This window comes from Phragmites australis, chromosome 5 (genome assembly GCF_958298935.1).
Source record: "Phragmites australis chromosome 5, lpPhrAust1.1, whole genome shotgun sequence".
Taxonomy (NCBI): domain Eukaryota; kingdom Viridiplantae; phylum Streptophyta; class Magnoliopsida; order Poales; family Poaceae; genus Phragmites; species Phragmites australis.
The window spans coordinates 36,031,158-36,054,468 of record NC_084925.1 but is presented as its reverse complement, the minus strand read 5'-3'; the positions used below and the strand labels follow the sequence as shown (position 1 = coordinate 36,054,468).

Sequence of the window (23,311 nt, the reverse complement as noted above, 5' to 3'; positions counted from 1 at the left end):
TACCAAACGGGGTGCCGGTCGTCGTCGTACGGCCGCAATTAATGAGCAACCTGCCGGCCATGGGATCGAGGTCGTTTCTGGGGTGCAAAAGTCACGCAGCAGCCATGTAATGATGCAATGCAAACGGCTGATGGAGCTACGGAAGACATCGTCTCTTTTTCTCCCTGCAGGTTTGATCTTTCTCCGATGTTGATTTGCATAGTGCCACGAGCGAGATCACATTGTCGTTCATTCAGTTAATGTCTTTGTAGAACTATGAGGATTTTTAAAATAATATTATTTTATTAAAATATTGCAAAAAATAATTTAAAATAGTAAAATTGTAGATATGTGCCAATAGACATTCCAATTACCAACTAGTCCCTTATCGGTAATCGGATGATCGATCGGCATTTGGTGTGCTGACAAGTGACTTGTCGACATACCAATTGCCGACACGTCCTGCGTCATGTAGACGATATTCAAATAAAAATCATAATTTTTCATATGATCTCGGATGGAGATTATCTTTATATGAAAATTATTCCTATCAACTATATCTACAACTTTACAGTTTAACACCTTTTTCATTTGAATCCGTTAAATGCCCAAAAAGTGTTTGGAAATTTTAGATCTGAAACTTCTAGCCACTTTTTAGGCATATAAACTGATTCAAATAAAAAATATTCTCAACTATAAGTTATAGATATTATCGATATGTATAATTTTTATATAAAAATCATCTTCATATGAGATCATATAAAAATATTATGATTTTTTCTTTAAATATCGTGTATAGAGTACATGACCTGTCGTTAATTGATATGCCGACAGGTCCGGGGGTTTACTTGTTAGCACACAAAATGTTGATAGGCTATATGGTTATCGACAAGGAACTAATCGGTAATTAGAGTATTGATTGTCACTTGTATTTGTAATTTTCTCATTTGAATTATATTTTTGTAATTTTATAATAAATTAATATTATTTTAAAAAATCGAACTATGAGTCTCCAATCAATAGGGTAGACACGTCAAAAGCGAGTGTATTAATTGTCACTTTGTCTGTATATTGAAGGCTAAAACGGCATTAAAAAGGAATAGCGGAGTATGTGACATGATAAGCTAGCACACACTTTGAAGGAGACAAGCTATAGCTAGCTAGCTCGTTGCATGCACGTTCGTGTAGCGTTACAGGCCGATGACGTACCGTAGGAAAAAGCATGACTTGCCACCATTAAAGCTCGGTTTTGATGGGAGCGACTACACGTGGAGACAAGGTGAATAAAGCACCAAGCATAATGACGTGGATCAAACGTGTTCAGAGAGATTAGATTCCTTATGATTGTGTGGGCGATCGGTGGGATGGGGCTCAAAGGATGGCCCGAATAAGAACATGCAAAAGGACAAAAGCGGGTTGAAACTTCCGGGGGCGACAAAAGAAGGGACGTTGATGGTTCGGCGTTTAGTCGAGTGGTAGGAAATCCACGTAAGTACTCACTTCAACATTTTCTCCTCCTTTGAACTATATTATCTCTGTTTTATTTTAATATTATTTCAGCTTTCAGCACATAGAACAAGATTATAATAATTTTTTCATATATAACATGTTTACTCCTCTTAATTTCTCTAGCATTCAATCAATAACATATAAGCCATCAATCAACCACACTTATTGAATTAGAACTCTACTTTTTAATAAATTTTAATATGAATACTTAGTAAAACACCACTTTAAAAATCTAAAATAATATCTATTTAAGAATAAATCAAATTTCTAAAACAACATCTATTTAAAAACGGATGTAATACTTCGCTTGCTCCATGCATCACTTACACGTGGCAATAAAAATTAGCTATATTGGCGGGAAATTGTAGCCAAGTTAGGTCCATGGGCCTGTTTGGTATCTGAAGTGAGCTAAACCAAAATTTGGCCATGGTCAAAATCAGGATACGACTAAATTTTAGTCTCAAATATGGCATTTGGATTGTAGCCATATAACAAATTTTGGTATGTCAGTTTATGAGCATGACATGTGAGAGATATAGCAATTTATAACTTGTTAATCTATAATTTTTAAAATCCATGCCACCTGGACGGCTGCCACATGTCCATCGGCCGGCCAAAATTTTCACGGGCGTGCAAAACGTTCTCTGCGTTCACGCCCACGACTACCGTTTACTGTGTGCGGGCTGGCCAAAAAAAAATTTGGCCTGACCAAAATTTGGCTTCCAACCAAATAACAGCCAAAATCGGTGAGCAAAATAAAAAATTGGCCTGCATTCAAACATGCCTCATATCTCTCACCGTCGATCTCCTCGGTCATGATGGAGATAGACAAAATCCGTAGGCAGAAAGGTGGGCGATATGCTAGAGCTACGTTGATAGTACACTACGCACTGGTGACCGATTCGATCGTTTTATTGATTAGGAACGGTAGTAAGGTATGTGTAGCCATCATCCTAGCTACTCGGCAAAAAAGCAGAAAAGGAAATACTACATACACAAAAGAAAATGTAGAGCCTACAGTCCAAAGAAAACTGTCCTCATTCCGAGCCCAAAGCAAGCCGTAGCGGGAACCCGAGTGGCCGGAATAAAGAACATTGCAATTCAGCTGCCTCCCTACAGAAGCTAGTGGTATACATCGTACTAGGCTCCACCGTGACCAAAAGTCTAAAGAAAGAAAAAGAAAAAGAAAAAACTCGCACATTCGTACCTTACCGAATCTCTATTATAGAAAATATGAGTTAATTTTTACATCATATTTTTTTCATACTTTCCTCTCATCTAATAAAAATTTATAAAATTTAAATAATTTATTTACTTTTGTCATCAATTATCGTCTTATAGTTTTCTCATCTTATTACTGGCTATTGATTTGGAACCAGTTTTACTAATAAAAATAAATAAATAATTATGAGAGAAATTAGCGAATAATTTTCTTATCTGTATGACCAAGAAAGACGACTAGAGGAGGGTAAATATGAGCCTCACCAAATTTTTATATAGTCTATCTCAATCTTTTCACCCAGCGCACCACAAATCAACACGCGAAAGCAACAAAACCAAGAGAAACAAAACACAATAAAAATCTCTGAAGAAAGCATGACTTTCATAAATGAATATGAACTCTATGTTTAATCGAAATCAATTCTAAGAGTTATAGCTACAAAAAATTTGCAGCTTGATTCACTTAGATTGAAATAAATAGGTATTAGGTGAATAGAATATCCAAGTTGATGATCTAGAGTAAAGTGATGGTTTAAGACTAACTTATAGATGATTCGTATCCCTCTAGCAACAAGAAGAACAACTCCAACGCAATGGAAAAATTCAGCTCTTCACAAAAACAAAAATCTTAACCGAAAACCAAAAGACTTGCGAACTTGCAAGGGAAGCCAATAGAGAAAAACAAAAAGAAGGTAAACTTAAGCACAAGGGGAAACATAAACTTCATTTCTTGTAAAGAAACATCCTATTTTTAGCATATTACAAAGTATTTTTACTTATAAAAAACTCTCACCTAATATATAGGCTATGCAATTATCTCTCCCTTCTAAAACTCTAGCACACGGTTTCAAATGGCTGGCTCAAAAGGGCTCAACCAGCTCTCCTCTCTATTAATAGCCTAAGTTCTTTAACTCCTAAGTTTTCTAGATTGTTCATAAAATACCTTTCTTTTTTAATACACTCATACCTACCACTAGAATATTTTTATCTATTATTTTTCCTCATCCATAGAACGGTCGTGGCACCTTCATGACTTAGTTTCGTCTCGACGTAAGCTTCGTGATGATACCACATACACTTTACACTTTCTCACAATTTTAAGACTAAACCATAAAACCGCCTACCACGTTTCTCAAAACGTAGCTCACCGTCACTCGTTTACACATTAAGCAAGTCACTCGATGTCGACGCATATACTTCGTCTTGCGATCTCGATCGTCGGTAAGTCTCTCCCGCTACCGATCCCTCGGGTCGCTTTGTCACTTGCACTGGTATCCCTTTCACTTGATTTTGTTAACACGCCGTCTTCATCCACCATCTTATATCTTACTTTCCCTCCACGTGTACAGCTAGGATCACCCTTAACTTCGCTAGACCTTTTTGATCGTCCGGCGCCAAGCACCCGCTTAGCCCTGATCATCCTGTCGTTACTGCCAAGTTGCATTCACCATCTGCACATCATAAAATAAGCACACATGTTTCTCCAAGTCCAGCTCCAATTAGTCAAACTCACAAATCTTTGTTGAAAAGCTCATCACACAGAAAATATGAACACCGGATGATCCGATGAGTGCTATTGTTCATAACTCAGAGATAAAATCACTAACTCCATTTTTGTCTCCAACTTTGATTAGTCACAATTAAAATAATGCATAAACAAGCTCATACAAATCAAACTCAACTCAATTTAGATATTATCAATGACCCAACACATATAAACCAAGATACATGTAACATCCTGAGTTTAAACATGTTAATTAATTGCAAAATTCACTCCAAATTAAAACTTTTGTGATTAATTAGGCTAACTAAGATAAGGAAATAAGTATATGAATGTATATATATCAATATGTATACAATCATATATATTAAGTATACTAAATTAAATAGGGTTCCAAAGTGCACTAGAATCAATTTCAAAATAGTCCCTGCATTAAATTGGTTCTTATACTTTGGTTTGAGATTTTATGGTTCTTGTGTGGAGATTTAAAATGGAATGTCTCTCAATTTCAAATCTACTCTTAGATTCTATTCAACTCAAACTCAATTTGAATTCAAATCCTTTGATTCAAATCATCTTCAAAAAGCTCGAGATCCAAGCCCAAATAATAATTCAAATATATTTATTTGAAACGATCCTAATACAAAGTTTAATTTAAAATTCAAATCTCTCATTTAAATTAAATCTTAAAACCAATTCTCTTTTATTTTTCTTTTTCTTTCGTGGGTCGGATTCTCCTCTCTCTTCTTCGCCCGCGCGGCCCAGCCGTCCATTTTCTCCCTCACGCGGCCCAGCTCGCCCTGCGCCAGCCTACCCCCACACGCGCTCCCGCGCCGCGCGTCTCTCTACTGTCCACGTGTCACGCATCCGGTCGCTTCCCCGCTGCGCTCCTCTCCTTCCTCCTCCAGCGTCCCGCAGCCCGAGGGCCTGGCGCCGCGCAACTTTTGCGCCCCACCTGCGCGTGGATGGTGCAGAGCGCCCACGCCGTAGAAAAAAATGGTGGGCGCCACTCCACCACCTCACTATCACGCTGCCCGCCAACATCCACCCGACGTCACGCGCGCACCGCCCCGCTGTGCTCCCTCTCCCGCTATAAACAGCGCAGCCTCGGTCTCTCTTCTCCCCCTTTCCCCTCATTCCACCGCCGCCATCGCCATTACACGCCACCACATCTCGCCACCGTCGATCCTCCGACCACGTGCTGCCGAGGAGCTTCAGGACCTTGTTTTCGTCCTTGGGCCGCCGTCATTCATCAAAAGCCCGACGGGAGCCCGCTCGCGCTAATAGCCGAATAGCGCCGCCACTGCCTCTTCGACAGATCACCAGCCGCCGCCCCGCCCGTCGTTGTTCTTGTGCTCGGTTAGCCTCCCAGTCCCCTCGCACGTCCGCCTAGCTAGCGTATAGCCTCCCGTGCTCTTTCTCTTAGCACGTAGCCGCACGGGTAGCCATGCTTTTGCTTCCGCCTTCGTGCTTAGCTCGTCGCCGGCGTGTTCATGATCTGTGTGCATGCTCTGGCCATCGTGCCGTGATGCATTAGGACCTCGGGCCCCTTTTCTTTGCTGGTTGGCACCTCCCAGTGTAGAGGAGGTGCTGCCCATTTTTTCGCGCTGCCGCACTCTCCTCTGGCTGTCGTCTGGTGGTGCTTCCATTGCCGGCCGCCGTCAACAAGCTCCCCTGAATCCGTCGTGCCATGTAGTATCCCGGCATCCGCTTGTCATCGTGAATCTTAGGCCGGAACGCATCGCCGGCGAGCACTCTGGAGCAACTCCGCCTTTATTTCTCATCGCCAGCTGTCCCCCCACCCCTTTGGGCGCCATGCGCATTCGCGCGCGGGCGTAACCGGGCCGCTGCACATGCGCTTGTGGCCTAGCCAAGCCGGCGTGGCTCGGCATGGCCAATTGGGCCATGACTCGGCCTAGTGACCGACTGGCCTACCAGGCCGGCCCGGCTGCCAAATGGCAGGAGTTCGTGGGCCAGCCCAACTCCCGTAGCCCGCTAAACCACCCAGCCCAAACATGAGCGGGCCGATATTGTGCAGTCCAAGCCCGGTCCGACCCATCCAAACCCAACGTGGCCCATCCAGGCCCAGACCTGGCCCAATCTAGGCCCATCTTGGCCCAATGGGTCACTGTTCATGTGGGCCTAGGGGTATTGTTCATGTGGGTCCCACTCTTGAATAGTGCCTTTTTGTATTTTTCAATTTAATTTAGATTAAATCTTTCAAGAGCCATAACTTCTCCAATTTGGTTTCGATTTTGGTGATTCTTTCGCTAAAATTCATCTAAAATTGAGATCTAATCATCCGTCACATTGTGATAGCCATTAGGACTCATTTGGTTTTCCATTTGGTGCTAATTAATTCTTCTCTAGTATAGCCATTATTAATCGTAGTCACAATTGCAGAACAACCAGAGTTCTGCGAGTGTTGCACAGGAAGCATCAGGGGCGAGGAGGATCCTGACTACAACCAAGACTCTAAAGAGAACTTCGGAGAAGGCAAATCCTATATCCTTGATCATATTAAACCTGTGTTTTCAACTAACCTACATGATCAACTAAAATTGGATCTATTATCATATGTGCTATGTATTGCATTTTATTTCAAACTACTTGTAGTAGTTAATCTTATCAACACTGACATGCCTTACATGTCATCATCCAGAATACATATCACCCTAAGAATACCTGTTGTTAAATATATTAACGATGGGAGACGTCTTGATATCTAGCATGCTTAGGATGGAATACGTCTCCTTGGAGACGTCGCTTTTAAAATATCTCTCCTCAGAGACAAGATTTACTGTTATCAATAATAACTCATATACCATGAATTCTTGATGGTTGTGAATTTCGTGATGATTATGAAATCCTTGATGTTGTGTGGGATATGGTGGGAGATGTGTAAAAATAGGTGAAAACTGTTTGGCGGGGGCAGGTGGAGTAGTACTCCGGATGAGGATGCTCCTGGGGGGGCTTGAGTCACCTCTATGGTGTTCATTGCTAGAAGATATCTGCCCTGGCCATTTAAAGACTGAGTCAATTGCCTCATCATGCTTAGCCACCCTCGTGCAACTATGCGTTCTGAATGGGCAGAACTTGACTTTTTTTCACTGGACTGGGCTGGGCATCATACTAGGAGGCTGGGGAGCAGTGAGAGGCCAAGTGTCTATCCGCCCCTCTGTTTGAATATTTTGAGAGACGGCATAGCCAATCTGGTATTCAGTTCAAGGACTCTGGGACTTGGGGTGTCCCGTAGAAAAACCCGGTAGGAAAGGTGATTGAAATGTCTCGGTATGATTCGCACCTCTGCCTGCAACGGATGGAGGTTGAGCATATTGCATGGGTACAAAGTACAACCTCTGCAGAAAGTAAATCTATTCGAATAGTCGTGTCCACGGTCATGGACATGCAAAGCATGACCCCATATGACTAGACTCAGGTTGTGTGTGTCTTGATGAGTAAGTGTGTAGACTAGATGCCAGTGTGATGAGGTTACCGGCTCAATCTGCTAGGATCTAGGTGGTACTAGAGGTACACCAGATATGACAAAAGGGACTGTGGACTGAGGTGTAGCCCCTCTCAGGACCAAAAACCCTCCAGATATAGCTTTTTACCTAGTTTTGAACTACTTAAAATGTTTTGAAGTCAATCATAATTGATACAATTGAATACATACATAAACTGTTTTACGCTTAAATCTAAACTGTAAAGCCTTATCATTGAATAAACCTTTTTATACATCTATCAACACTTGAAGTAGTATAGGGCTTGCTGAGTACCTTTCGTACTCACTCTTGCTGTCACTCAGATAAGGAAGCCGCTGTCGACCTCGCCGAAGGTTAAGCCGAGGATGAAGAATAGTCTTATAAGTCGTGTTGGCACCCTAAGCTGCCTGTGGCTTAGGCTTTTGCTTTTCGCTATGTTTTGTTGATCTCTCGGTCAGTTTTGTAATATACAATATGGTTTATAAATCTTTTGTATTCGAACCATAAAACTTATGTACGAAGTTTGACGATGATACTATTACTGTTATATTATACGTATCAGCTACTTGATCCAGGGATTGATACAGGAGGTACAGTAGATCCCGGCGTTTAGGGTCTTACAATACATATCCATTTAGTTTCTCATTATCTTTTTTAATCCTCTCTAAAATTAAACTACAATATCACTCTTAACGTATTTGTTCGGCAGCGCTTTTACGACTCATCCAAACCTTCATATCTTAAATTCATATTTTTTATTATCATTTTTAATATTTATATTTTCGTTATAAACACAGGCATGCACGGTCTAGCGCCGCGCAGCCGGCGCGCTGCCCCATCCCTCGTGATTTTGCACGGCGAGTGCTTATCAGCGTCCCGCGCCAGAAGCCCCAAGCAAGGGTTGGTTCCCTTGCCGCCTTGCGGTTTCGGCTTTGCACGGTCCCTGGCTGTCTGACTGTCCTCCCTTGGCTGCGAGCGCACGAGTAGCTCCAGATCCCGATCAAAAACGAAGGGAATCCTTGATGTGTAACTGTGTCGCACCGGAGGAAGCGATGTAACGGGTATCCAATCCTATCGCCTCGTGATCGATGGAGGTGTTCCCCCGGCACGCCCCATCTCCAGCAAAGGCAGCCACGAGTGTGCGCACAGTAGTAGTACTACAGCTTTGCTTCCCGCTTTAATCTGAGAGGGTCCGCAGTACGATTATGCCGGGGTCAACTTCGATGATGTGCAAACAGTGGGTGAAAGTAACCACGCACGCATAAATTGCTCGGCACTGGTACCGGGCATCGGGGAACAATCCCCACAATGCGTACCTGGAGGAAAGCCTCTGGACTCTGGTCCCGCCACTGCAGCAGACTAATTTTATTGAACATTCATTGTCGTGGTACGTGCCAAAGCTTTTTTACAGCTCTTGTTTTCTCTTTTAAATGTTGTTTTAATCTTCAATATATAGAATAAATTTATAATTTTTTTATATATGACATATTTACTCCTCTAACATTCAATCAATGATATATAAACCACTAATCTACCACACTCGTTGAATTAAAACTCTATTTTCTTTTCTAATAGCCTTTAATATAAACGCTCTAGTAAAACACCACCTTAAAAATCTAAAACGACGTCAATTTAAAAATAAAATCAATTTTTTAAAACGATATCTATTTGAGAACGGAGGTATTACCTAAGTAGGGCTGACTCAATTTCACATGCGCTGTTGTGAAGAAAAGTTACATGAGTCCAGATCCAGCATACATATACTGCTACGTACTTAGATATGCAGAGGCAGGAGAGAGGAGAGGGAAATGGTTTCAGCAGCCTAACCAGGGAAAACGATTGCGGCTGAGCTAGCTAGAAGGAAATTTTACTACGTGCTGGGCATCCGGCTGGCAGGCTGGCTCTCGCAGTCTCGGAGACGAAGTTGCGTGCACCCATTCATTCATTCAGCTAGCCCGGCGCCCACATGATTTCACGATGGGGCGCTCTCAGCCCATCCGTCTCCATCCACTACATGAAAGGAAGGGAGAAAGGGAGAGTCGTGGCCGGTCGGGTAAGTGGAACGAGTTTCTCACGATTTGCGCAGTGCACCTACCGGGACGTGAAGCCCGTGAATGCGCAGCGCACCTCACGATTTGCGCAGTCGATCGATCGAATCCTGTAACAGCCAAGGGCGTCAGCGTCACGCAGCGGCATGCATAATTGCGATCGAGATTCAGGTTCAGGGCGCCTTCAGCCTTCTAATTCGGCAGCTTATTAGACTAGCCCTAACAGCTTCTCTTCAGGAGTGATATTCTCGTTGTGAAGGTATTTTTATTCTCTTCAGCGTTCTAACGGTTTTCCTTCACGGTTCCTTTCACGATGGGATTTTCAGAGTCATTCCCTTTAGGATGGGATTATCTCCTTTCCTTTCGCGATTCTCCTCAAAAGGAAGCTGTTGGAGATTAGAGAAAATAAAGAGAATGAGAACGGGGAAGGGAATTAGGAACAGAATGAAATGAAAGAAATATGATTGGAGATAGTGTTAGATGGCTCTCAGCTGTCGGGCGATCTGGACTGCGCGTGTGCCGGCCTGGCCGCGCTGCACTGTAGCGCTAACGCAGCCAGCCGTGACGGGCGCGTAGCTAGCGCAGCGCTTCCCGGCCTACCGTCTCAAATTCTCGATGGTCCAAGCGATTGGCAGGAGCAGCGCGCGCCGCGGTGGGGCTCACCGGCCGGGCCAGGGATGAGCCGGCGACTGTCCGCACTCGCGTCGCTCTGATACGCGTTGGATCAATGGGAGAGGGAGAGTGGGGGACGGCCTTTTAATGCCTGTGGAGCACGGCGGGACGTGCGGTAGCTGGACGCCTGGAGTGCTGATCCGGACTCCGGAGCAGGGATGCTGCAGTGTGCCTGGCAATCAACACTGTACCGAGAGGAAGAGGACCACATGCCGAGTTAACTACAGTGCGTGCTCCGTGGGGATTTGAGGTTTATTCCCTAGCTTGGAAAGTGGTTTCTTGGATGATTCGAGAGGGGCTTAACGCAGCTTAGCTTCCGCACAAGTTACTGCGAAACTTGAAACACGAGGTGGCGAATAACTCTGCCCTCTGTCGCCGCATGACCGCCGGCAAGGTTGTTACCGGCACTGCGGGGATGTATATTGGACTATGGAGAGGTACAAGCAAAACAAGTTCTGAATTCCGAGTTTCTGATCGATACAGTCCACTTCTCGGTTACTAGAAAAACAGATGGCGCGCAGCATAAACACGAGCCTGAACAAATGGCCAGACAGCGTACACTCGTGGCAGCAATGCATTGCCACAAGGTCAAAACATGGATGATATACAAGACGTTCATTCAAAGTGCATTGCATTGCCTTTCCTTTCATAATATGACCCCTCTGGGCTCTGTCCGTGGAGACCAACTACCCCCGCACCATGGGGAAGCAACAGACGAAGCTTACAATAAAGAGCCATCACAGTGAGACGCAGAGCATATCCAGGCTTCAATCTGCAATCAATACAGGCCTCGCTGATCGACATGACTCACCAGTGTAGCAGTATGACAAAAAAAAAGGGCCTGAGAGATAGGTTGATGCTACTGCAATATTTACCAACCTGTCTCCACAAAGGAACAAATACGACCATCAATGTGCTACTACTGTCAGCAAATGGAGCTGATAAATAGTTCAGAAATTACAGACGGGCCCGGCCAAAAATCACACTTACAAACCACAAAGACATTGCAGCGTATGCCTTGTCGACTATACCCCCAAATCCATGGCAAGCATTTCAACCGACAAAAGTTTTGACCAAGCTAGCTACTACTCGTGAGAATTTAGCCTTGTAATTTGAGTACTCTTCCAGTTTCTTTTGGCATATAGTGCAATTAAAGTCAAATGCAGTAGTTCATAATCTGCTATGAACACATCTGCTATGAACACACTACATACTGCATTTGACTTTAATTGCACTATCTGCAAAAAAATATATGAAAGAGTACTCGAATTACAAGTCTAAAAGATCAGCTAAAGCCTGCACATATGTCAGTTGCAAAACAAGAGCCACCAACAATGTGTATTTACAATGTATGTATGTTCCGTACTGATCAAACTCTTCCTCTTGGATCTGTCAAATAATACAATGGAATGTATGTTTCAACATGAGAGTGCCTGCACTTCACATAGCCCAACAAACTAGGATCTGTCAAATAATACAATGGAATGTTCGTGGGTGAAACCGTCTCTAAAATGGCTGCCCATGCCTGATCCAACAAGGGTATCGGGTCCATTTTTGGGATAGGACAGGCTTTCCTGTCATTTCTACATTGAGAAAGAAAGTAGGATGGGCTTAGGTCAAGACGGTCCAGCTCAGGCTAACGACCCGCTACCCAAGCCCGGCCTGAGACAGCAATAGGGCCAGTCAGGCCTGACTAACTTTTGTCCAGGTGTAGTTGTGAATTTGCTATCTTTCAGTTTTATAGGACCGGTTTCATAATACAGAGAAATTCCATCACAAAGTTCATGTGAACGAAAAAAAAACTCTCCTGATGGGTAGTGCGCCGAAAAGTTTTCGATTTTGGTTCAGTTCATCTAGTGCTGTTACCCCGTGCCAAATAGTCAAATGAAATCAATATATGGAGTACGAAATAGCACACTCCCCATTGACCACATCTGCCACTGGATCCAAAAATAAAGGGAGTTGCTATTTTTAGCTGAAATTGAAACATTTTTCAGTCGACCAAAAAAGACGCTTGGGTCTGCATCAAACGGTTGTGATGCTTTCTTCAACCTCCTCACTGTCTGTACATCTTGTTTGCACGTGCGCATCTTATATGCTCGCCCCGCCGGCCTTCACGCTAACCCGGTGGTGCGAGGCAGTCCATTTGGCCTTCGACACCATCCACTGGCTGTCATCCTCCATGCGAGACCGATGGCGTTCCTAATGCCTTGTCGCCCCGCCCCTGCATCCATCGTCGTTGCCAAGCTGGCATCCTCCCAAGGCCATCCCTCTAAGCTGACCTGTACAGAAAGGCAATGCCAGAAGCTAATCCCCTCAGCTAAACCTCAGCGGTGACAGTTCAATTCGGCGTCGATTGAAACCGGTTGTGATTTCAATCGACTGAAACGTAGGATATGTGCAAAAGAAAACATGTGCTTGGGTCAACCGCAGTCGATGGCACCTGCTCTGGGAGTCTCCACTAACTCCGCCACCATCCCAATCTACAACTATCCTCTTCTACTGTGCTGCAGTGGCACATCCAGGCCGACCACCCGACCCCTCACTCCCGCTTACACCCACTACACGCGAGTCGTCAAAGCACCAGACGACGCGACCACGCTATGCATTTTGTCGAACATCATGACCCCATTCGCAGCCATCACTACCATAGAAATAGTGAAAGCAAATGGAGTGTTGAAGGTTCATCTAGCCCCCAAGTGTGTTTTTAGTAATTAATAACAACACCTGTAGACTAATAATCGTGTTGAGAATTGCTAGTAGGTTATTTTATAGGTGATACATTGAGGATTGCGTATGGATTTATTGAGGAATTATATTTGATCAAGAGAAATACATCAAGATGAATGAGCTCTAGATGACGTATGGGTAAGTGATGATAATACATATAGACTAACAATTATGTTGAGAATTGTTAGTAGGTTATTATATAGGAGATGCATAAGTGATGTATTCGCTGAGGAATGCTATGAGATCAAATATAAGCATCGAGGTCATTGAGTTCTAAGTTATTCTCATATGATGACGAAGAAGCCAGAGAGGAAGAGACATCGGAGTTCGAGGATGGTCTTAAGAATATTGACAATAAATGTGAAGACCAAAGTTGTTTGTGAAGATCAAGTAATTAAAGGTATAAAATTGTCAGTTGAGTTTTATGGACTAACCCATGTGCTATGTTCTTGAGAGTAAGCTAGGGTTGAGTTCCATATGAAGTAAATATTGAATTGAGATATTCAATGTGTCGAGTTGAAAAAACAAGATCAAGACAAGTTTAGTAGACAACTTATGTGCTTGATGCTTGCGGTTCATACCTTGTTGGTGAGCCGGATGAAGATGATATGAAAACAAAATTCTTCCGTGCTTGATGCATGGGAAGTAATCAATTGAACTTCATCAAGCTTCCAAAAGATCAAGAGAGGATCGAGTTGGGAAGCGAGGATGAACATCGTCATCAAGCTCAAGTAAAGAGTTGATGACAAGCCTAGAAGAAACATCGAAACTCGGATGATGTGTTCATCAAGTCCAATGGGATGGCTAGCTCAAGGAAAAGGTATAAAATGTATAGTATTTTCTTTTACCGGTCAATGGTGATTTGAGAAGAGAAGTCTATTAAAAGAGGTCTATACTTGAGTTTTTACCATGTGTTGATAAGCTCAATCTTGCATGTGCGTACTCTTTTTGGTAGGATGCTATAGTTTGCAAATGGGTTTTGTAAATAGCTCAAGTCTATATTTTTACTCCCTGTGGTATGTCACTAATTTTGCAAAGGTGATTTGCAAGTTGTCATAGTGAATGTTTTATCCCTTGGTCGCATGGAACCTTTTGGTTGCAAATTTGTTTTGCAAAAGGTTAATGTTCATGCAGTTTTCATTGTGATGGATCTTTAGACTGTTTTAGGTTTGATTCAATATGTTTAAGATCAAGCAAACAGTTGGGATGTGTATCCCTCTAAATAAACTTTTCGTAGAGTCTAAGATCACCTAAATCAGATATCAAGTTAGAAAGTTATCACTATTTCTCTGAGTGTCAGATATGCTAGTCAGGGAGTGGTGGTCTGACCACCAAGATGGCCGATCCGACCACTAGAGCATGCAGAGAACTTTCATCTCTCTAGAACGGGTAGCGGTTTGACCGTCAGGGTGGTCGCTATGACCGTCAGGTGTTGCCGGTTTGATCGTCGGGGAACAGAGAGTTTTGGTACTATGTTCTAGGCTGATGGTCCGATTGCCAAGATGGCCGATTTGACCGCCAGAGGCCTGAAAAGGCTGCACTAGTTTTAGAGCCGTTGGATGAGTGGCGATCTGATCATCAGTTGTACTATAGTCTGACCGCCAGCTGCACAGAGAGGTCAGACTTTGGGCAACGCCTACATTTCAGGTTGTGGCCTATATATCCTTTGTCCAGCGACTTAGAGTAACTCTCTTGCCCACATTGAGCATCCTTGAGAAAAGTGAAGTCCTTCCCACACTTTTGTGCATGTGTTGCACATAGAAAGGGTTGTGAGGCAAGAATCAAGTGCATTTGCATTAGAGGAGCTTTAGGCACTTGGTGAGAGTCGGGTCCATCTTGGCTTGTTACTCTTGGTGTTTACCAACACCTAGATGGCGTGGTGGCATTGTGATCTGGTGATATTCTCAAAGAAGCTTATGAGAAGATCCAGTGTGATTGTGAGAGGCTTTGTGCACGCATTGCCGAGAGATGAAATGCAACTCTAGTGGAATCAAGATAGTGAGTGGTTCATTGGATTAATCCGGCTTAGAATCAAGTTGCTCATGGTGAGCCTCTTCTCATGGTGAGAATTGCATACTTGATAAAGTAGCGGTAAAGGCTTGAACCCACCTCAACGTGAATTAGGGGAGACCGGCAAGTCTCTGAGACCACGATAAAAAATTTGGTGTCTCCTTTGTGGTTTATCTACTTAAGCTTATTTGCTTTGAGCAATTTACATTCATAGAATTCTAATTGCTTACATGTCACCCTAGGTTGCAAACCTTGACATAGACATATAATTGATCACTTTTATTGAGACATAGATTTTGGAGGTTTTATATGTGTTGTAACCGATTGTTTTTAATTTTACATCTTTTTTATATCTTTCTAGAAATTTTAGAACCGCTTATTCACCCTCCTCTAGTCGGCCTCCTTGATCTTACAGGTGTCACAGATGATTTTTTAGGACCCATCACTAATAAAATAGCCATATACGGTTGCTAAGAAAAATGTGTCTGTAACATGACTATCTTCTAGGTGTGCCAAGAGCCACAAATAACTTTTATAAATCTATCTATGTCTTTGTGATAGACATAGACGGGTTTTAGGAATATCCTTCTGTAACATTGTCAGAGATGTTTCTCCTAAAATCTATCTGTGTTTCTCTGGTAGATACAGACAAATGAAAATGATAAACTGTTTGTACTTAAAAACCGTCTTCATGAAGGTGAACATATAGATGGTTCATTCTAATAACTGTCTATATCGCTCAATTATTAGTCTTAAGACAAGGCCCTTTGGTGTGAGTTTTTAAGATAGAGGCGCACGTGAGTCTTTAGATAGCAGGATGAGCTTCCTCTACAGGTGATTTCTTTGGAGTTGCCTCTGCAGCAGGAGCTTCCTCTATTCAAATATCTAGATGTTAGTATTTACCTTTTTAGCTTCAAATTGGTAGCTAGATTCACATAACCATTGCGTCCAAATATTTGAGCTTCTGTTCAACTCTGCAGCGCGAGCTTCCTCTACGGGGTGATTTGTTTGGAGCTTCTTCTGCAGCGTGAGTTTCCTCTGTTGGAATTCCTAGAGGTTAGTATTTACCTTCTTTAGCTCCAAACTGGTAGATTCATAGAACCATAGTTTAAAAATATTTGAGCTTATTTTCAAGATTTCGTATATATACATTTGTTGTCTTTTTCTAGGTCAGGACCATTGCCTCTAAAATTTGCACTTAAAACAATTCTCTAGATTGACTATTCAATAATTGTTATATTTTGGAAATCGCAGATGGCCGATCGAAGTTGGATGCACCTAGAGAGTCATACTTGTGATGAGCTCCATAGTAGCATATCTGGATTCATGCGTGCTGCCGAGGCGGATATGTTGATCAAGAAAGATAAATTTGTGTCTTGTCCATGCATTGATTGCATAAATGAGAGAATTTCTAAAGGCACAAAATATATATGCACACATGATTACACGCGGATTCACACATAAAATACATATTGGACCAAACATGGAAAAGAAGGTGTGAATCACCTTGATGGCTATATTCATGAAGGAGTTCCTGAGTGTGATGTGTATGAAGTTATTCCTCACAGAGACGTCGAAGAGATTGTTGATGATTTTGTGGATCGAGGTGATGATATTCTTTAAAATTTGGAGCAGATGGTCTGTAATGTCGAGGGGAATGATGAATACAATGATAGAGTTTGCTAAATTTCAAGAATTTGTGTGGCAATCGAAGGAACTTTTATATTCATGCTGTGAGGAGCAATACACATTATTGTATGTGGTACTCCTCCTTTTGAAATTGAAGGCAACCAATGGGTGGTCTGATAAAAGGTTCACTACATTGTTACATCTGTTAGGAACATTGCTTCCCAACAGGGATCTGTTGTCCACATCCACGTATAAAGCAAAGAAGATAATTTATCCTTTGGGATTAGAAGTGGAAAGAATTCATGTTTGCAAGCAAGACAATATTATTTATCATGGAGAGTACGCAAATTTGCATGAGTGCCCTGTATGTGGAACCCTTCGATACAAGCATCATAATGATGGGGGGATGCCCGTATGAACAAAAGGACCTCATGCAAATGTGATGTGGTATCTTCCTATAATTCCTTAGTTAAAGTGTTTGTTTGCAAACAAAAAAGGAGGCTAAATTGCTTCGTTGGAACAAAGAGGGCCATAAGAATGATTCAAACCTGTATCACCCTGCTGATTGTGTGCAGTGGTGAAACATCGATTTGAAATTCAGAGAGTCTGTGGTAGAACTGAGGAACATTAGGTTTGCTTTGAGCACGGATAAAATGAATCCATTTGGTAACATGAGCAGCAGATATAGCACCTGGCCAGTAGTTCTATACATATACAATCTTCCTCCTTGGCTTTGTCAAAAGAGAAAGTATCTAATGGTGTTAATTTTAATCCAAGGTCCTAGACAACTTGGCAACAACATCAATGTATACCTCAGACCGTTAGTGGATGACCATAAAATAATATGGTCAGAAGGTGTCAAGGTATGGGATGAGTATAAGCGAGAGTACTTCGGTCTACATGCCATGTTGTTTTGCACAATCAATTATTTGCCATCCCTTGGTAATTCATTATGTCAAACTTTAAAAGGAATTAAAGTCTGCCCCCAATGCTTAGATGCTATCGAGAGTATATAGACCAACAACTCAAGAAAAATAGTGTATATGCACCATCGATGTTTACTACCCAAGTCTCATCCATATAGTAATATGATGAAAGAATTTAATGGCACGAGAGAGAATGTGTTAGCTCCAAAGCATCTTAGCAGGCAGGAGGTCCATGATCAGGTGAAGAACATCGATGGTGTTCTTAGAAAGAGAAAGCACTCTAGTAGTGATGAAAAGGTCATATGAAAAAAGAAATCAATATTTTGGGAGCTACCTTAGTGGGCGCACTAAGAAGTTTGGCACTGTCTCGATGCCATGCACATCAAAAAGAATGTCTACGAGAGTCTTATTGGTACCTTGTACAATATCCCTAAGAAAACAAAGGATAGTCTGAAGGCACGAAATAACCTGGTCGATTTGATCATAATCCAGAGCTTCATCCCCAAAGAGATGATAAAGGCAGAGTGCACGTCCCCCCAACCGTGGGATATTGGCACATTGCAAAGGAGGAAAAACAAGAATTGTTCGAGTTCCTGCATGGTGTGAAAGTTCCTTCCGGATACTACGCCAACATAAAAAAACTTGTTTCTATAAAAGATTTGAAGTTTATTGGCATGAAGTCTCATGATTACCACATTATGCTGGCATAGATGCTTCCTATTGCAATTAAGAATACTTTGCTACTCACTGTCAAAGAGTCTATTTTGAGCATGTGTTTTTTCTTTAATACAATTGTTTGAAAGGTCATCGATCTCACAACACTAGATGCCCTAGAAAGAAACATAGTGAAGACTTTATGTCAGCTTGAGATGTATTTCTTGCCTTCGTTCTTTGATATTATGGTCCATATCATTCTCTACCTTATAAAGGAGGTAAAGTATCTCAGTCCAGTATTTCTACATCAGATGTATCCATAAGAGAGATACATATGCATTCTGAAAGGAAAAGATCTCAACCAGAGGGCTGCATAATCAAAGGCTATACATGTATCTGAAAGGAAAAGATCTCAACCAGAGGGCTGCATAATCGAAGGATATACATCTGATGAGGTTGTTGAGTAGTCTATCGACTTCATTAATTCATCGGGTGCTATCAATGTGCCTATATCTCAGTACGAGGGCTAGCTGGCAGTTAAAGGGATCATCAGAAAAAGGCAATAATTCCTATCTAGAAGTCTTTTGCACAGGCTCACTCATTTTGCAACAAATTGGTGAAGTGTCAAAATATATTGGGGAGCACAAGGCATTGATCATTTGAGAAAATCCGAAAATGACTAATGTATGGATAATCATCAAGCATAATAAAAGGTTTAACACTTAGTTCTAAGATCGAATCCAAGCGAGTTCATGCACAAGTCAGGCACTTAAGAAATTGGCAAAAGGGCCAATCTTTACAATTATGATGTGACAAAATATGACATTAATGGTTACACATTTTACATGGCCACCCAGATGAAAAATGTACAAATCAAAATAGTGGTGTGCGCATAAATGCTTATGAAAATAATATGCACAAGAACGCTTACTATGTCTAAATAGAGGAAATATGGGAGCTCAAATATATAGGCATCAGGATACCCCTATTTCGATGTTGTTGGATTCATGGCCCAAAGGGCATGAAGGTGGACAAGTACGGGATCACTACCGTTGACCTGCGACGTGTCGGATATAAGGAATAACCATTCGTTCTTGCTAAGCATGTGACACAAGTGTTTTATGTGCATGATACATTACAAAAGAACTGACATGTAATTCTCAACGGGAAAAGGCAGATCATCAGAGTTAAAAATGTCATTGACGAGGAAGAGTACAATCAATTTGATGAAGCTCCCCCTTTTTCTGATATTACACCATTTTTGTAAATTGCACACCATATTGATGAATTGACGTAAATATGTGTTAATTCTAAAATGTTTGTGTTCAAATTAATTTCTATCATGTATGTGTTGAAATTCCTGTATTGAAATGTTTATGTTCAAATTTATATCATATATGTGTTGAAATCTATATCCTCTCTAAAAATATATGGCAATTCTGAAGATAAAGATGACCGTCAGAAGACATAGACGAACATCAAGCAAAATCCGTCTGTGATCATACGACACAAACAGTCATAAAGAAAAAACAGTTTGTGAATATTGGCTCTCTGTGGCAATCTATGTCCACGGTCATAGACGGATATTAAGGAAAACTATCTGTGATTTGTCGTAAGACACAGACGAACATTAAGAAAACCGTCTGCGATTTTTCGTAAGACATAGACGTATATTGAGGAAAAACGTATGTGTTGTGTCTTTTAACCTTGCCACTTATTTGATTATTCATTCAGTCAAACAGATATCTCGCACACTCCATATTCTCTTCGTCCTCCCCACTGTGGAGGTGTTTTGGCCTTCCTCCTCCTCCTCTCCACTGCAGTGGCACTCTACCCTCCTCCTCCTCCTCCTCCTCGTCCTTTCTACTACAGTGGCGCTCAGGTCCTCCTCCTTTAATGCATCGGTGATCCATCCCTCCTCCTCCCTTGTGATGGATCTCTGGTCCTCCTTCGACACTGATCAGGTGTTGCAATGCTCTCATGTGGTATTTCTTTGTTCCATGTTCGATCCCTAGGGTTTCCATGTCTGTTCTAGGTGTTTGTTTCAGAGTTGTCCATTGTCTCTGGTTTGCTCGGTCATTGAGGTAGTTTGGGTCCTCCTAGTAGAAATTTGGATAATGGTAGTTACATACCGACAGATAATACTAAACTAGTATGATGATTATAAGGTGACCCTAATACAAAACTAGTTTTTCCAATGCATAAGTACACTAATAGACAGCTATCTGAATTTTTGCTAAATATGCCAACAACTGTACTATGTGTTCGATGATGTTCCTTCTTGATGTCACATAGCCTTTTTGCTTCAATAAATCAAGAACTGTACATAGCTATCTGAATTTTTGCTTCCATACATCAAGAACGGCCAAACATCAGGTTGGGGAGATTTTTCTTTTATATCACCTCTAGTGAAGCATTTTATGTTTTGATTGCTATGTACTATCCACTTTTCTATGGTTTATAAATAATTTCTTATTTAACTAATAGTGAAATGCTTGTGATATTTGCGATGGTTCCCTTTTTTACTACCTATTTTGATAGTGTTTCTAAATTGTGCTATGTATAATTACTATTTTTAGTGTTTTCTATATGCTTTCCAGGGATTTGGTTATTTGCATGTTTGTTAAATCTTGAATTTTTTGTAGTCCACATTATATAGTATTTTGCTAATGCAATTCAACTAGATGGCATCAAGTGCACAATCTTCGTCATCATCCTCCAACAAACAACCCTGCTTAGATGAAGGATCTCAAGGAGATACAACCTCCTCAGGGGTCGAGCTTAGCATGCTAGGACAAACACCAAGTGGCCAACAGACAAAATTGCCATCACCAAGATTAACTTTATAGGGCTACCTATGGCCCCTATTACAATGAAGAACTGTTTTCAATGGGTTTGTAGCCTCATTGGTAGGGAGAGGGTGCCATTGGTCCTTGCGAACTAGAAGCTCCTAGGTTAGTCAAAAGCGGAGGCAGTGTTTGCGTGCCTTGAATATTATTTGGAGATACCACAGAATATGAGGGAGCTTGTGATGAGCAAAGCTTTGGGATTGATCAACAAGGATTAGAGAGCATTCAAGAGCTAACTTGTTAGGGAGTGCATTGCTCACAATCGGGAGTTGTTTGAGGACTACAAGTTCATAACACAAGAGGATTGGGTTGTCTTAATGGAATTGAAGAGTTCAGAGGAGCTCAAAGAAGAAAGTAGCAAACACAAGAACATTCAGGCTCACAACAAGCACAAGCACATGTTAGGGACATGTGGCTACGAGGGCAAAATCCTTCAATGGCAGAAGGAGGACGAGAAATGCTTCATTTGTGTGTAGCTATATTACAAATAGAGTGTTACCCATTTGTAACAAGCATGATAACACAGACACTTTTGCATAAAGAAAACAAAAACCATCTGCGATAGGGTTTAACAACCACTTGTGATAACCCATTCTGAGATAGTGCATGCTCCTCATGAAGCCCCAACCCTCTGCCGTTGTCCCTTCCATGTTGCTCATGAGGCCCGATCCGAATACTAACTACATTGTCCCGCTCGGCTCGCCACGTCCTACAGCCATGGTAGCTTTCGCATCTCTACCACATATGTGATCGCGACACTGATCCGTGTGGACAGCGGTGAATCCAAAGGGGGGTGAGGGGGCTCAAGCCCTCCTACCCACTGGGAGCACTTGGGAGCCCCTCAAGCCCCCTTCAATTTTTTGATATGGAAGAGGAAGAAGAAGAGAAGAAGAGAGGAGGAGAAGGAGGAATAAGAAGAGAAAAGGAGGAGGAGGAGGAAGAGGAAGAACCCCTCTAATTCAAAGCTCTAGATCCACCACTGCATGTGGACATGCTATCAGAGGCACTCACATTCATCTAGCAGTTCAAGGGCAAGACTGTGGTGGTGAAGTACGGTGACATGGCGATGAAGTCGCCGGAGATGTAGGAGTCAGTGATATGCAACTTGGTTCACCTATCCTACATCGGCCTTTGAGCCGTGCTCGAGCATGCCAGCGACCCAGAGATCAACTCCTTGCTGGCGCATGTCAATGTTGAGCCATAGTTCTGTAATGGCCTCCACATCACTGAGGAGGTCATGGAGATGGTGCTCTTCATCAAGGTCAACAAGTAGCTTGTCTCCCTCGTTAGGCTCATGAAGGCCACCATTGTCGGCCTCTATGATAAGGACACATGTCTCCTCACCGTGCGGCCCTCCCTAGATGCATCTATCCTTGGCTTCATCAGTGATGTGCACAACGTTGACCCCACCGTCCACCCCCATCATCACCTTTAGCTCCATCCCAATAATCACCACCGTGGCTACTGATGAGATCGAATAGGCATACAACATCAACGCGGACACAACGGCCGATGAGATCACATCGGCGATGGGTGACGAGAAGCTACTGCTGCTCACGGATGTGTCTAGCATACTCACGAACAGTGATGACCCTAGGAACCTGGTGAAGCAGGTCAATGTCATCGTTGTGCGGTGGATGGTGGCCAAGGGAAGGTGGGCGGAAGGATGATACCCAAGGTGGAGTGTTGTGTCCGTGCGATTGCGCAGGACGTGCACACCACGAGCATCATCGATGGTCGCATCCTGCAATCGTAGCTTCTCGAGATCCTCATGGACAAGAGCACTGGCACTATGAACACTGACTAAATCTTGAAGCTTACCGTGAGCCTTGTTATTCTTTGTGAGTGTGTTGTGAAATTGGTTGGAATGGTTTTTCACTGGCGCCCATTTGATTCTGAATTAAATCAAGGAAGAATTCCTTCAATGCCATTTTAGTTTGCTCGACTCCCTTATTTGCCATTGCAAAATGAAAGATAAGAGTGTATTCTATGAAAGATCCTAACTTTACATAGTTTGTGTATTGGATTAAATCAATTCGGTGCAATTTTATTCAGACAAAGAGTTTTCTCGATACAAATTTATGTGTTTTACTTATGT

At 42.3% G+C, this 23,311-nt stretch overlaps 1 pseudogene; it reads left to right on the top strand.

Annotated features, from left to right (window-relative positions):
* The first annotated feature begins 1,179 nt into the window (after window positions 1-1,179).
* LOC133918020 (acetylglutamate kinase, chloroplastic-like) lies at window positions 1,180-23,020 on the top strand (annotated as a pseudogene).
* The last annotated feature ends 291 nt before the right edge of the window (window positions 23,021-23,311 follow it).